This window comes from Cololabis saira, chromosome 19 (assembly GCF_033807715.1).
Source record: "Cololabis saira isolate AMF1-May2022 chromosome 19, fColSai1.1, whole genome shotgun sequence".
In the NCBI taxonomy this organism is placed as follows: Eukaryota; Metazoa; Chordata; class Actinopteri; order Beloniformes; family Belonidae; genus Cololabis; species Cololabis saira.
The window spans coordinates 6,789,650-6,802,333 of NC_084605.1; the positions used below are offsets into that span (position 1 = coordinate 6,789,650).

At 41.9% G+C, this 12,684-nt stretch overlaps 1 protein-coding gene across 3 annotated transcripts in view; it reads left to right on the plus strand.

Moving 5' to 3' along the window:
* The first annotated feature begins 1,369 nt into the window (after window positions 1-1,369).
* stambpl1 (STAM binding protein-like 1) overlaps window positions 1,370-12,684 on the plus strand; it is a 36,849-nt gene continuing 25,534 nt past the window's right edge. For all 3 annotated transcript variants that reach the window (XM_061708769.1, XM_061708771.1, XM_061708770.1), the window contains exon 1: window positions 1,370-1,463. The gene's annotated coding sequence lies outside the window, so the exon portion shown is untranslated. The remainder of the gene's footprint in view (window positions 1,464-12,684) is intronic.

Below are 12,684 nucleotides of genomic sequence, written 5' to 3' on the forward strand. Positions count from 1 at the left end.
TGTGTACTCAATACAGTAATCCTCGTTTTTCGCGGGGGTTACGTTCCAAAAATGACCCGTGAAAGGTGAAATCCGTGAAGTAGTAACCTTTATTTTTTTTTTTACAATTATCATACAAGGCTTCAGATTGCGAAGATCAGCACAACCCCACTGCGACCCGAGTAATTGGATTTGAACATTTTGTCGATATTATGGGTTTTGGAGAACATTGCAAACTTAAATTTATCAGCTGTTTTACGTACATGTACAGTACATATTAAACCATAACGTTATTGACTACTTTTACATGCAGTCAAAATCCGGGTTAAGGTCAATATTCCGTTTACTGAAACATTGGGAATAATCTGTTTCCATGCGTGAGCAAACAGGGTTATCCCGGTATACATGGTAATTAATCATTTGGGATATCTGGATCAAACCAGATTCCATATTTGGGAACCAGGGGTTCCCAAAAAGAATATTCCCTGGAGCCCCAAAAACAGCCAGAAACTACGGAAGAGTATTAGGGCCAGGCAGGAGAAAAGTAAAAATAATATTTTAGAGGAGGAAGATTTTTTTTGAGAAAAAATTTGAAATGTCGAGATTAATATTAAAGTACAATTTTGAGAAAAAAAGTCGAAATATCGAGAATAATATTCAAGTACAATTTCGAGGAAAAAGTCAATGTTGAGCAAAAAGTCATTCTTTAAATTGTATTTCAACATTAATCTCTTAATTTCGACTTTTTTCTCGAAGTGCACAATAAAAAAAAAATCTTCCCCTCTCAAATATTTTTTCTCCTGTATGGCCCTAATCCTCTTCCGTACCTCTCCCCTCAAAGTGCTTATGCTCTTTGTTCAGGCTGCATTTGTAAATAAGAATTTGTTCTTAAATTGCTTGCCTGGGTAAATAAAGGTTAAATAAAAAAATAAATACATTTTCTTCTAAAAGTGTGATATTTAGACCCTAAAAAAACAGGGTTTCCCGAAAAGAATATTCCCTGGAGCCCCAAAAACAGCCCTGATTTTAATTACATTTTTAATTACTTTTTTTTAACAGAAAATAAATCGTTACTGTTTGGTATTCTGGAAATCTGTCAGAGTGAGACCTCTCGTACACTTTCCCTGCGGAAGCGTGCGTGCAGAAGGACGAGTGAAGGCTGATTTATGGTTCCGCGTTAAATCGACGCAGGTCCACGGCGTAGGGTACACGGCGACGCGCACCGTACGGCGCGCATCGCCGCGTGCCTTACGCCGTCGATTTATCGCGGAACCAAAAATCCGGCTTTAGGCATCGCGGCGAGGAGACGATCTCCGCGGCCTCCATCAGTTGTAGGTGATGATCCGCGTCTGAAGCCGCGTGTCGAGATTTCAGCCATTTTCCGCCTCCGGAACCGCGTGGATCATCGGAACCGGGACCAGGACCAGGACCGGGACCGGGACGCCTGCTGGGGTTCCGTCCATTTACACGGCGGACCGAAACAGGTTCGTTTTCCTGTGATCTCCGTCTTCTCCCCAAACTAGTTCAGCCTGTCAGAGCTGAACCGCTTTATTTCATGTTCCTCATTCGTTAACCGGAACCGTCGGGGGTTCTGTCGCTGTGATGAGATGTCAGCTGATCAGAACTCACCTGTGCAGTTCCGTTTCCTCCTCGGAGGAGTTTTTTCTGCAGCAGGTGCATCACCTTCACCAGAGGCGGCTCCAGCTGCTCCCGGGGCCCCGGGCTCGACTCTGTGCGGGAACCCCACTCGGTCCGTGGACTTCGCGGCCATCCGTTTTTTGTTTTGAAATGACAAAATAAAAATAGAGAAATAATCCAAAATCTGTTTCCCCTTTTTTGTTTTGATAATTAAAAACGGAAAACCAGTGGTGTAAAGTAACGAAGTACAAGTACTTCTTTATTGTACTTAAGTAAGATTTTTGAGAATTTGTACTTTTATTGATACTTTCATTTTTCTGTACTTTTACTTTTACTTCATTACATTTTCAAGGAAAAAATTGTACTTTTAATCCGCTATATTTAAAATTGAACACGTCGTTACTCGCTACAAATTAAAGTCTTACATTAAATGAAAATGTAGGCTATTGCCCTGAGAACAGCACAGCGGGGGCTGATTTATGGTTCCGCGTTACACCGGCGCAGAGCTACGGCGTAGGGTACGCGGCGACGCACACCCTACGCCGTAGCGTACGGCGTAGGGTGTGCGTCAATTTAACGCGGAACCATAAGGCGGACGGGAAGGAAGGGGGGCGCGTGAATTGCCTGTGATTGCCCGGCGGCGGCTCCGTGACGAGACACCTGGGGCGGACGGGGAGACTCGGCCTCCCCGAGAAGGAGACGCATCTCCCGGGGGAGTTGCGCTGCAGAGGCGGGCCGTAAAGGCCGGAGGAACCGCTGTCGCGTCGAGGACCGATGAGGACTGAAGCCTGAATTATCGGTCCGCGTTAAATCGAACGTGTAACGCGGAACCATAAATCAGCCTTGAGCGGCAGCCGACGCTCAAGCCGACGAAATTAAAATGGGGTAATGGAAACAAACGCCAAAGGGGTCAGAATAATATCACCATTATTTAGAGTTGTAAGCAAATTCTTGGATTCTTCATTTCTTTGCAATCCTTTTGAAAATAATTTTGTACTTTGAATTTTGTACTTTGTACTTTGTACTTTTTACTTTTGTACTTAAGTACATTTTACACCATGTACTTTTGGTACTTTATTATATTTAATTTGAGGTACTTTTATACTTTTACTTAAGTAATTTTCTTAATGGGTACTTTTTACTTTTACTTAAGTAATTTTCAAGCAGAAAATTTGTACTTTTACTTAAGTACAATATTTTTGTACTTTTTCCACCTCTGCCATTATCCTTTTTCTCTATTTCCTATTCGTTTCCAAGGATACTGAAAACAAGGATTGGACAAATGGGGGGATTGCACATGCGCAGTAAGAAATGAAGAAAGTTGTTTCTGGTTCTTTTGTTCATCAGATTGAAAATGAACAGTTTTAGATTTTTTTAATGTTGAAACAGAAAATAAATCAAATATGAAACCTGGGAGTGAAGGTCCGTGTATCTTTTGGTCATTGGATTTTTCCATCATGAGTGGGAATCAAAAAACAAAAAACGATTGGTTTATTTGATTTTCCTTTTAAAACAAAAAACAAATATTGAATTACACTGCATTTTTTCTTTTTCTGTGTTAATATGATTTAACAAAGATTAAAAATACGCTTTTATTTTCGTTTTCTATTTCATATAAGAAAAATGAAATCCCTAGTCAACAGGAAGGAAAAAACGAACCAAAAACAACCGTTTATTCATATTCGTGCACCGGAAGCTGGCATTTACAACCGAGTGAACTTAGTTCTGGATATTTGACAGGCATCCCTGTGACAATTCTCTCCAGGGGAAGTTTGTTTTTAATATTTAATTGGTCGGGTTTACGTGACTCGGAAATGGCTCTGTACGCGGCAGTTCGGGTAACCATGGTTACCATGGCGGCGCTGAAACAACAGATTATTTATATTATATATATATATATATTATAATTAGGATTATTTTTTAAAGATTGATTAAGGACTTGTTCCACAGTGGTTTGACGCACAAACACATTTCCTGCACGTTGCAGCAGATGTGTCTCCTGCAATGCTCAGAAATGAGCGTCAGAAGATTCTGTGCTCGGCATCATCTGAGGAGAAAAAGACGCAGAGCTGGAGAGCGCTTTGATTCATCATGGCCGAATGACCGGCTATCTGTGTCACTGGGGGTGCATGCTGGAGAAGGTCGGGTTGGAAGAATTAATTTAGTCCCACGCGTGAAGTATCCACGTGATTACCATTATATGTATAAATTGCACTGCAGCACAAACTTTACCTGACGCCGGAATTCATGGCTGATGGAGCTCTCTCAGGGTTCTTCCAACCCGACCTTCTCCAGCAAGCACCCCCAGTGAACACAGATAGCCGGTATTGCGGCTTTCCTTAAAGAGCCGCTTGAGAGTTTATTGTTAGGTCCTGTATATTTGCATGACGCGCTGCTGACAGAGAAGCACGCTGAGTCCGAGAGAAGTTTTATGGCGTTTAATGACAAAACTCAGCCACAACGGCCTTCCGACATGCTTAATGGGTTTTAAACGTGTACACTGCAAACGTGATCGGGGTGATCAGTGATCAAAGCGGTCAACAAAAATTAGGCTACGGCTCCCTAAAAGCCTGTCCTAACTGCATGCGAGCGTCCGACCGTCGCGTCACACTGCGTGGAATCGGACCCGCTCTGTCCTGAAACACTGAACGCGTCATCGGCCCCACGTTCTACCACGTTCTTTTGATTGACAGCTGAGACTCGCCTTTTAAAAGGCTGATTTATGGTACCGCGTTACACCAACGCAGACCTTACGGCGTAGGTTACGCGGCCCAGTCACCGAACGGTGCGCGTCGCCGCGTACTCTACGCCGTCGATTTTACGCGGAACCATAAATCAGCCTTTATTCACTCCTGAATTATGCGCTCCTGAAAGAAACTCCTAAAATTACTCCTGAAAGAGTAAAGGGACAAGTAAAAAAAATGGTGATTACTTGTAATCTTCCTACGTTTGTACTTTCTAAACAGAAAACAAGCTTATTATTCGGTGGAATAAGTGGGGAAAAAACCGAACGGTGACGCAATGAAACAGCGAACAGCGTGAGTGACCGGCGTGTGGTGTTAAAGCAGCAAACATGTCAGCATGTCAGATCATTACTGGGATGTGGGGAAAAAGCAGAGGACACGAGAAATCCGGCAGGATCCGGCACAAATTAAGCCCTAAGATAAGATTCTTATTATATCTTATTATCTTATCAAACCTTCCAGCCTGGCGATCTCCCTCCAGCAGCTGACACTTTATTGAGGTTCTTGTATTGGAATGACTGTTTCCTACAGCGCTTTCAACTTTTTTTTCAACTTTCAACCGGCTTTCAACGCGACCGACGGGAAGAAAATAGAAGCAGGGCGTGCGACAAAAGTCCAGCTCAAAACGACGCTGCGTCGCTCGCAAGTGTAGACAGTGCAATAAAAATAAAGCAATGGAACTGTTTTTGACGCTGACTCTCGCTCGCGTCGCATGCAGTGTGTATATTTACAATATACTGTGGACATCTGAATAAAAACCTCATAAATAGATTGAATCAAAGCGCTCTCCAGCTCTGCGTCTTTTTCTCCTCAGATCATGCCGAGCACAGAATCTTCTGACGCTCATTTCTGAGCATTGCAGGAGACACATCTGCTGCAACGTGCAGGAAATGTCATTGTGCGTCAAACCGCTGTGGAACAAGTCCTTAATCAATCTTTAAAAAATAATCATTAATCTGTTGTTTCAGCGCCGCCATGGTAACCATGGTTACCCGAACTGCCGCGTACAGAGCCATTTCCGAGTCACGTAAACCCGACCAATTAAATATTAAAATCAAACTTCCCCTGGAGAGAATTGTCACAGGAATGCCTGTCAAATATCGACCCCACTCGGTCCGTGTATCTTTTGGTCATTGGATTTTTCCGTCATGAGTGGGAATCAAAAAACAAAAAACGATTGGTTTATTTGATTTTCCTTTTAAAACAAAAAACAAATATTGAATTACACTGCATTTTTTCTTTTTCTGTGTTAATATGACTTAACAAAGATTCAAAATACGCTTTTATTTTCGTTTTCTATTTCATATAAGAAAAATGAAATCCCTAGTCAACAGGAAGGAAAAAACGAACCAAAAACAACCGTTTATTCATATTCGTGCACCGGAAGCTGGCATTTACAACCGAGTGAACTTAGTTCTGGATATTTAACAGGCATTCCTGTGACAATTCTCTCCAGGGGAAGTTTGATTTTAATATTTTATTGGTCGGGTTTACGTGACTCGGAAATGGCTCTGTATGCTGCAGTTCGGGTAACCATGGCAACCATAGCGGCGCTGAAACAACAGATTAAGGATTATTTTTTAAAGATTGATTAAGGACTTGTTCCACAGCGGTTTGACGCACAAACACATTTCCTGCACGTTGCAGCAGATGTGTCTCCTGCAATGCTCAGAAATGAGCGTCAGAAGATTCTGTGCTCGGCATCATCTGAGGAGAAAAAGACGCAGAGCTGGAGAGCGCTTTGATTCAATCTATTTATGAGGTTTTTATTCAGATGTCCACAGTATATTGCAAATATACACACTGCATGCGACGCGAGCGAGAGTCAGCGTCAAAAACAGTTCCATTGCTTTATTTTTTATTGCACTGTCTAAACTGGTTGCGAGCGACGCGGCGTCGTTTTGAGCTGGACTTTTTTCGCACGCCCTGATTCTATTTTCTTCCCGTCGCTCGCGTTGAAAGCCGGTTGAAAGTTGAAAAAAAAGTGTAAAGCGCTGTAGGAAACAGTCATTTCAATACAAGAACTTCAATAAAGTGGCAGCTGCTGGAGGGAGATCGCCAGGCTGGAAGGTTCTGATAAGATAATAAGATATAATAAGAATCTTATCTTAATCTTATTAGGGCTTAATTTGTCCCGGATCCTGCCGGATTGATCGTGTCCTCTGCTTTTTCCCCACATCCCAGTAATGATCTGACATGCTGACATGTTTGCACCGCACGCCGGTCACTCCAGCTGTTCGCTGTTTGATTGCGTAATCACACGCCGTTATTAATTGTTCGGTTTTTTCCCCACTTATTCCACCGAATAATAAGCTTGTTTTCTGTTTATAAAGTACAAACGTAGGGAGATTACAAGTAATCACCCATCTTTTACTTGTCCCTTTACTCTTTTAGGAGTCGGCTAATGTTAGGAGTTTCTTTCAGGAGCGCACGGGCGGGTGAATAAAGGCTGATTTATGGTTTCCCGACGGCGTAGCCTACAGCGTAGGGTACGCGGCGACGCGCACCGTTCGGTGACCGCGCCGCGTACCCTACGCTGTAAAGTCTGCGTTGGTGTAACGCGGAACCATAAATCAGCCTTCTAAAAGGCGAGTCTCAGCTGTCAATCAAAAGAACGTGGTAGAACGTGGGGCCGATAACGCGTTCAGAGCGGGTCCGATGCCACGCATTGCGGCGCGACAGTCGGACGCTCGCATGCAGTTAGGACAGGCTTTTAGGGAGCCGTAGCCTAATTTTTGTTGACCGCTTTGTACTGAACACTGATCACCCCGATCACGTTTGCAGTGTACACGTTTAAAACCCATTAAGCATGTCGGAAGGCCGTTGTGGCTGAGTTTTGTCATTAAACGCCATAAAACTTCTGTCGGACTCAGCGTGCTTCTCTGTCAGCAGCGCGTCATGCAAATATACAGGACCTAACAATAAACTCTCAAGCGGCTCTAAAAGTACAGGAAAGCCGCAATACCGGCTATCTGTCTTCACTGGGGGTGCTTGCTGGAGAAGGTCGGGTTGGAAGAACCTGAGAGAGCTCCATCAGCCATACCATGAATTCCGGCGTCAGGTTTGTGCTGCAGTGCAATTTATACATATAATGGTAATCACGTGGATACTTCACGCGTGGGACTAAATTAATTCTTCCAACCCGACCTTCTCCAGCATGCACCCCCAGTGAACACAGATAGCCGGTCATTCGGCCATGATGAATCAAAACGCTCTCCAGCTCTGCGTCTTTTTCTCCTCAGATGATGCCGAGCACAGAATCTTCTGACGCTCATTTCTGAGCATTGCAGGAGACACATCTGCTGCAACGTGCAGGAAATGTGTTTGTGCGTCAAACCGCTGTGGAACAAGTCCTTAATCAATCTTTAAAAAATAATCCTTAATCTGTTGTTTCAGCGCCGCTATGGTTGCCATGGTTACCCGAACTGCAGCATACAGAGCCATTTCCGAGTCACGTAAACCCGACCAATAAAATATTAAAATCAAACTTCCCCTGGAGAGAATTGTCACAGGAATGCCTGTTAAATATCCAGAACTAAGTTCACTCGGTTGTAAATGCCAGCTTCCGGTGCACGAATATGAATAAACGGTTGTTTTTGGTTCGTTTTTTCCTTCCTGTTGACTAGGGATTTCATTTTTCTTATATGAAATAGAAAACGAAAATAAAAGCGTATTTTGAATCTTTGTTAAGTCATATTAACACAGAAAAAGAAAAAATGCAGTGTATTCAATATTTGTTTTTTGTTTTAAAAGGAAAATCAAATAAACCAATCGTTTTTTGTTTTTTGATTCCCACTCATGACGGAAAAATCCAATGACCAAAAGATACACGGACCCCACTCGCTGTTTTAATTCCCAATTTCGATTTTCAAACACATCAATGAAATCGGATAACGGATAATGGATAACGATCCATTTTTGTTTTTTTATTATCAAAACAAAAAACGGGAAACGGATTATTATTTTGGATTATTTCTCTATTTTTATTTTATCATTTCAAAACAAAAAACGGATGGCCGCAAAGTACACGGACCAGAACCCCACTCACTAAAGCCTGACTGATGGGTTATTGAGTGCGTTTACATGGGAAGTTTAATTCCTCTTTAATGCAGAATTAAAATTAAATCCGATTCAAAATGAGTAAAAATTACCATGTAAACACCTTATTCCGAATGAAAATGGCCATTCCGAATTAGACTTAATTCCGAAGTAAGTGGCTGGTTTATTCCGTGATCATGTATACACTGGCTGCGTCCGAAATTCCACACTTCCACCCTAATGAGTATGCAAAATGAGTATGCAAGATTTTTTTAGTGCGCCCGAAACATTAGTACGTACACAATAGTATGCGGTATTCATACTCATTCTGGAGAAATGTATTAGTGTGGAATGATGGACACTAGCCGAGCCGAAACTTCCCACAATGCAATGCAGCGATGTTTGGTTGCTAAGTGATAAGTATATGTCATAAGTATAATATTAAGTATAATAATATTATTATATAATATTAATATTATAATATTCGTATATAATAATATTATATAATGTCATCTTGTTTCGGCCAGGATAAACGGGAAAGAGCGGAGCGGAGCTGCTACTGCTGTGACACGTCACTTCCAACGGCTGGAAGTGCCGTGTGCGCTCTTAAAAGTACGTCCGAATTAATGCACACTACTGATATTTACTCAAAAGTGTGCCGAATTTAAGTATATTTTTTAGTATATACTGTTTAGTATGGCATTTCGGACGCACCGACTCATTACGCTTTAAATTAATTCTGGTCTTTCTTTCTGCTCGTTCCCTCGCCCGTCTGTCTCCATGACGCTTATATTCCGCGCTGGGCTGGTTTTCCAAACAAAGTTTCAAGATGGCAGCACGCAGTAAACGCTGGTCAAGAGCAGAGACCATTTATTTAATAAATAGTTTGGAGGACCTGGAAATAATTAAAAGAACACATGACAGGAAACATCAAAATTGTGAGCTTTTCAAAGTTGTAACGGCTAAGTTTGTTTTTCTTCCGGTAGACGTAACTTCCGGTCCGCCCCCTATCCAATCAGAACCTTCCCAACCCCCAGACCTTAAGAGGAATTGGATAAAGCCGATCAAACGTGTTTTACATGTAAACCTTAATTCGGAATTACTATTTCCATGTAAACTCAAAGGAAAATAGCTTAATTGGTACATTAATTATAAATAAAGTGATGTAAGACCCTGTTTCTACAATGGAAGTGGACGAGAGAGATGACCTAGCAACGGGGGCGGGGCTTGACAAAGGGTCAATTGTTAGGGGACAAACTTCCAATTTCAAATCTTCTGCCGCTCTGATTGGTCGTAGCGCTAAACAACTGTTTGATAGGCAGCCGTTGGCCCCGCCCCTCGATATCCATCTCTAAATCAGGCCGTCTCCAATTTGTTAAAAAAAAAAAAAATTGAAATGTTGATTTAACAAATTTGCAAAAATGAAATTCTTGCTTGAAGAACTTGCAAATTTGCAGGTGATTAATTCAAATTTTCCCTTCATGAGTAAGAAAAAGCAACATTTTGGATTCTGAATCCTTGAATTTGGTAGAAATGAATTCAGAAATTGTAAAAATATGTACAAGACATTTTAAGAAATTTCAGAACTTATGACTTTACAAACTTGCAAATATATACTTGCCAATTTGCAAGAGACAAAGCCGGAAATGTTGATTCTTCGGAATTAAGTTTAATTTGGAATGGCCATTTTCATTCGGAATTAGGTGTTTACACCTAATAATTTTAGTAATTTTTAATCATTTTAAATCGGATTTAATTTTAATTCTGAATTAAAGAGGAATTAAACTTCCCATTTAAACACAGCCAATGCCACCCAATCAAGTTACCCAGGATGCACAGCTGGAGCCCAAACGATGAGCCTGTAAACAGATCTGAGGACGATGACGCCATTACTGTCTTCAGCTTCCGGTTAAAGAGGCGGCGAGGAGAATGTGGCGCCACAGGTTTTTGCAGGTTTCAGTCGGCTGCCAAAATTCACAAAATCACAAACCAGCAGTTTAAAGACGTAGAGGTGAAGCGACCGGCGCCTACGCACTGATGAAACCTGCTGTCTGTGAGGTCTGGATCAAAGGAAATTCATGCTCTTTTAGTCGCTCAGAACTGGGTCAAACCGGTTTGACCACATTCTTACCAACACCTTAGGCGCGGGCCTAGCGACGCCTGAGGGCAGGAACGAGGTGGGCGGAGTCTTCCTCAGAATATTGGTGTGGCTGTCGGGGGAGGAGCTGGTGTGCATCGGGTCCAGACTAGGCATGGGGCGATATACGATATTATCGTATATCGCGATAAAAAACGGCCGCGATAACGTTATCGTGGGGTACTGTAATTATCGCCAATTTTTTTTTTTTTTTTTTTTATTTTTATTTTTATTTTATTTTTTTTTTTGGTCACACAAGGCTACCAGCCAGGTAGAAGCCAGTGTTATTTTTTTTCATGTATTTTATTAATATTATTTATTATTATTATTTATTTAATATTTTTTCAGAGAGTAGTACAATCCGTGTGCATTTGACTACTGTGGCACTTTATTTTCACTCAATCTTTGTGTTGGCCATGCAGCTTTTGTTTTGTATACTACAGAGCAGTGCCTTTATTTTATTATTTTTCCAGAGAGCCGTACTAAGTAGCAGGCAGCCAGCCACTGTTAAAGTTTCAGAGAGTAATACAATCAGTGTGCATTTGGCTCTACTTTGTCACTTTATTTCTATTTGTCACTTATTTCTTTCGACTCTCAGGGAAGTATTTTCTTACAAAAAAAGAAAGTTCAAATAAGTACCGGTACCGGTACTATAGTTTACACTTTGTAATGCATAACATTTACAGTACACTATTTGTTCTCTACCTCAAGTGTCACTGTGTTGAGAATGATTTGAGAATAAATGTTCTGAAGGAACCAGTGGATCCACGGTTAGTGTTGTTCCTTGCATTTTAAGAATTTTATAAGCGACACGCTAATATCGTGATAATATCGTAATCGTGATATTTTTGTCCACTAATATCGTGATATGAAATTTTCATATCGTCCCATGCCTAGTCCAGACCAGAGCCAGAACTTCCTGATGCCTGTATATTCGGGTCCAGCTAACTAACTAATTTTTCAGATGCCTGAATATTCGCGTCCGGCTAACGAACAAACTTCCTGATGCCTGAATAATCGGGTCCAACTAACGTACAAACTTTCTGATGCCTCAATATTCAGATCCAGCTAACGTACAAACTTTCTGATGTCTGAATATTCGGGTCCAGCTAACTAACAAACCTTTTGATGCCTGGATATTCGGATCCAGCTAACAAACAAACCTCCCGATGCCTGAATATTCGGATCCAGCTAGTGTATGAACTCCCTGATGCCTGAATATTCGGGTCCAACTAACGAACGAACTTCATGTTATCTGAATATTCGGGTACAGCTAACGTACGAACTTCCTGATGCCTGAATATTCGGGTCCAGCTAACTAACAAACCTTTTGATGCCTGGATATTCCGGTCCAGCTAAAGAACTAATTTTTTTGATGCCTGAATAATCGGGTCCAGCTAACGAACAAACTTTCTGATGCCTGAATATTCGGGTCCAGCTAACGTACGAACTTCCTGATGCCTGAATATTCAGGTCTAGCTAACTTAAGAGATTTCTGATGCCTGAATATTCGGGTCCAGCTAACGAACAAACGTCCTGATGCCTGAATATTCGAGTCCAGCTAACGCACAAACTTCCTGATGCCTGAATATTTGGGTCTAGCTAACTTAAGAAATTTCTGATGCCTGAATATTCGGGTCCAGCTAACGAACGAACTTTCTGATGCCGGAATATTCGGGTCCAGCTAACGTACAAACTTCCTGATGCCTGAATATTCGAGTCCAGCTAACGAACGAACTTCCTGATGCCTAAATATTCGGGTCCAGCTAACGAACGAACTTTCTGATGACTGAATATTCAGGTCCAGCTAACGTACAAACTTCCCGATGCCTGAATATTCAGGTCCAGCTAACGAACAAACTTCCTGTTATCTGACTATTCGGGTCCAGCTAACGAACGAACTTCCTAATGCCTGAATATTCCAGTCCAGCTAACGAACAAACTTCCTGATGCCTGAATATTCGGGTCCAGGTATCCAAGCGTATCTGGTCTGGCAGGCCCTAAACAGGCCTTTATTTTATAAAGTTGAGTAACTGAACTGCAAACGCAGCAAAGAAGTCGCAGTAAAACGAGGCGGCCAGCTCTTCCTCGGCCTCCGCTCTCCAGCTTGGCTTCTGTGGCGTCACCATGACAACAAGAGCAGCAGAC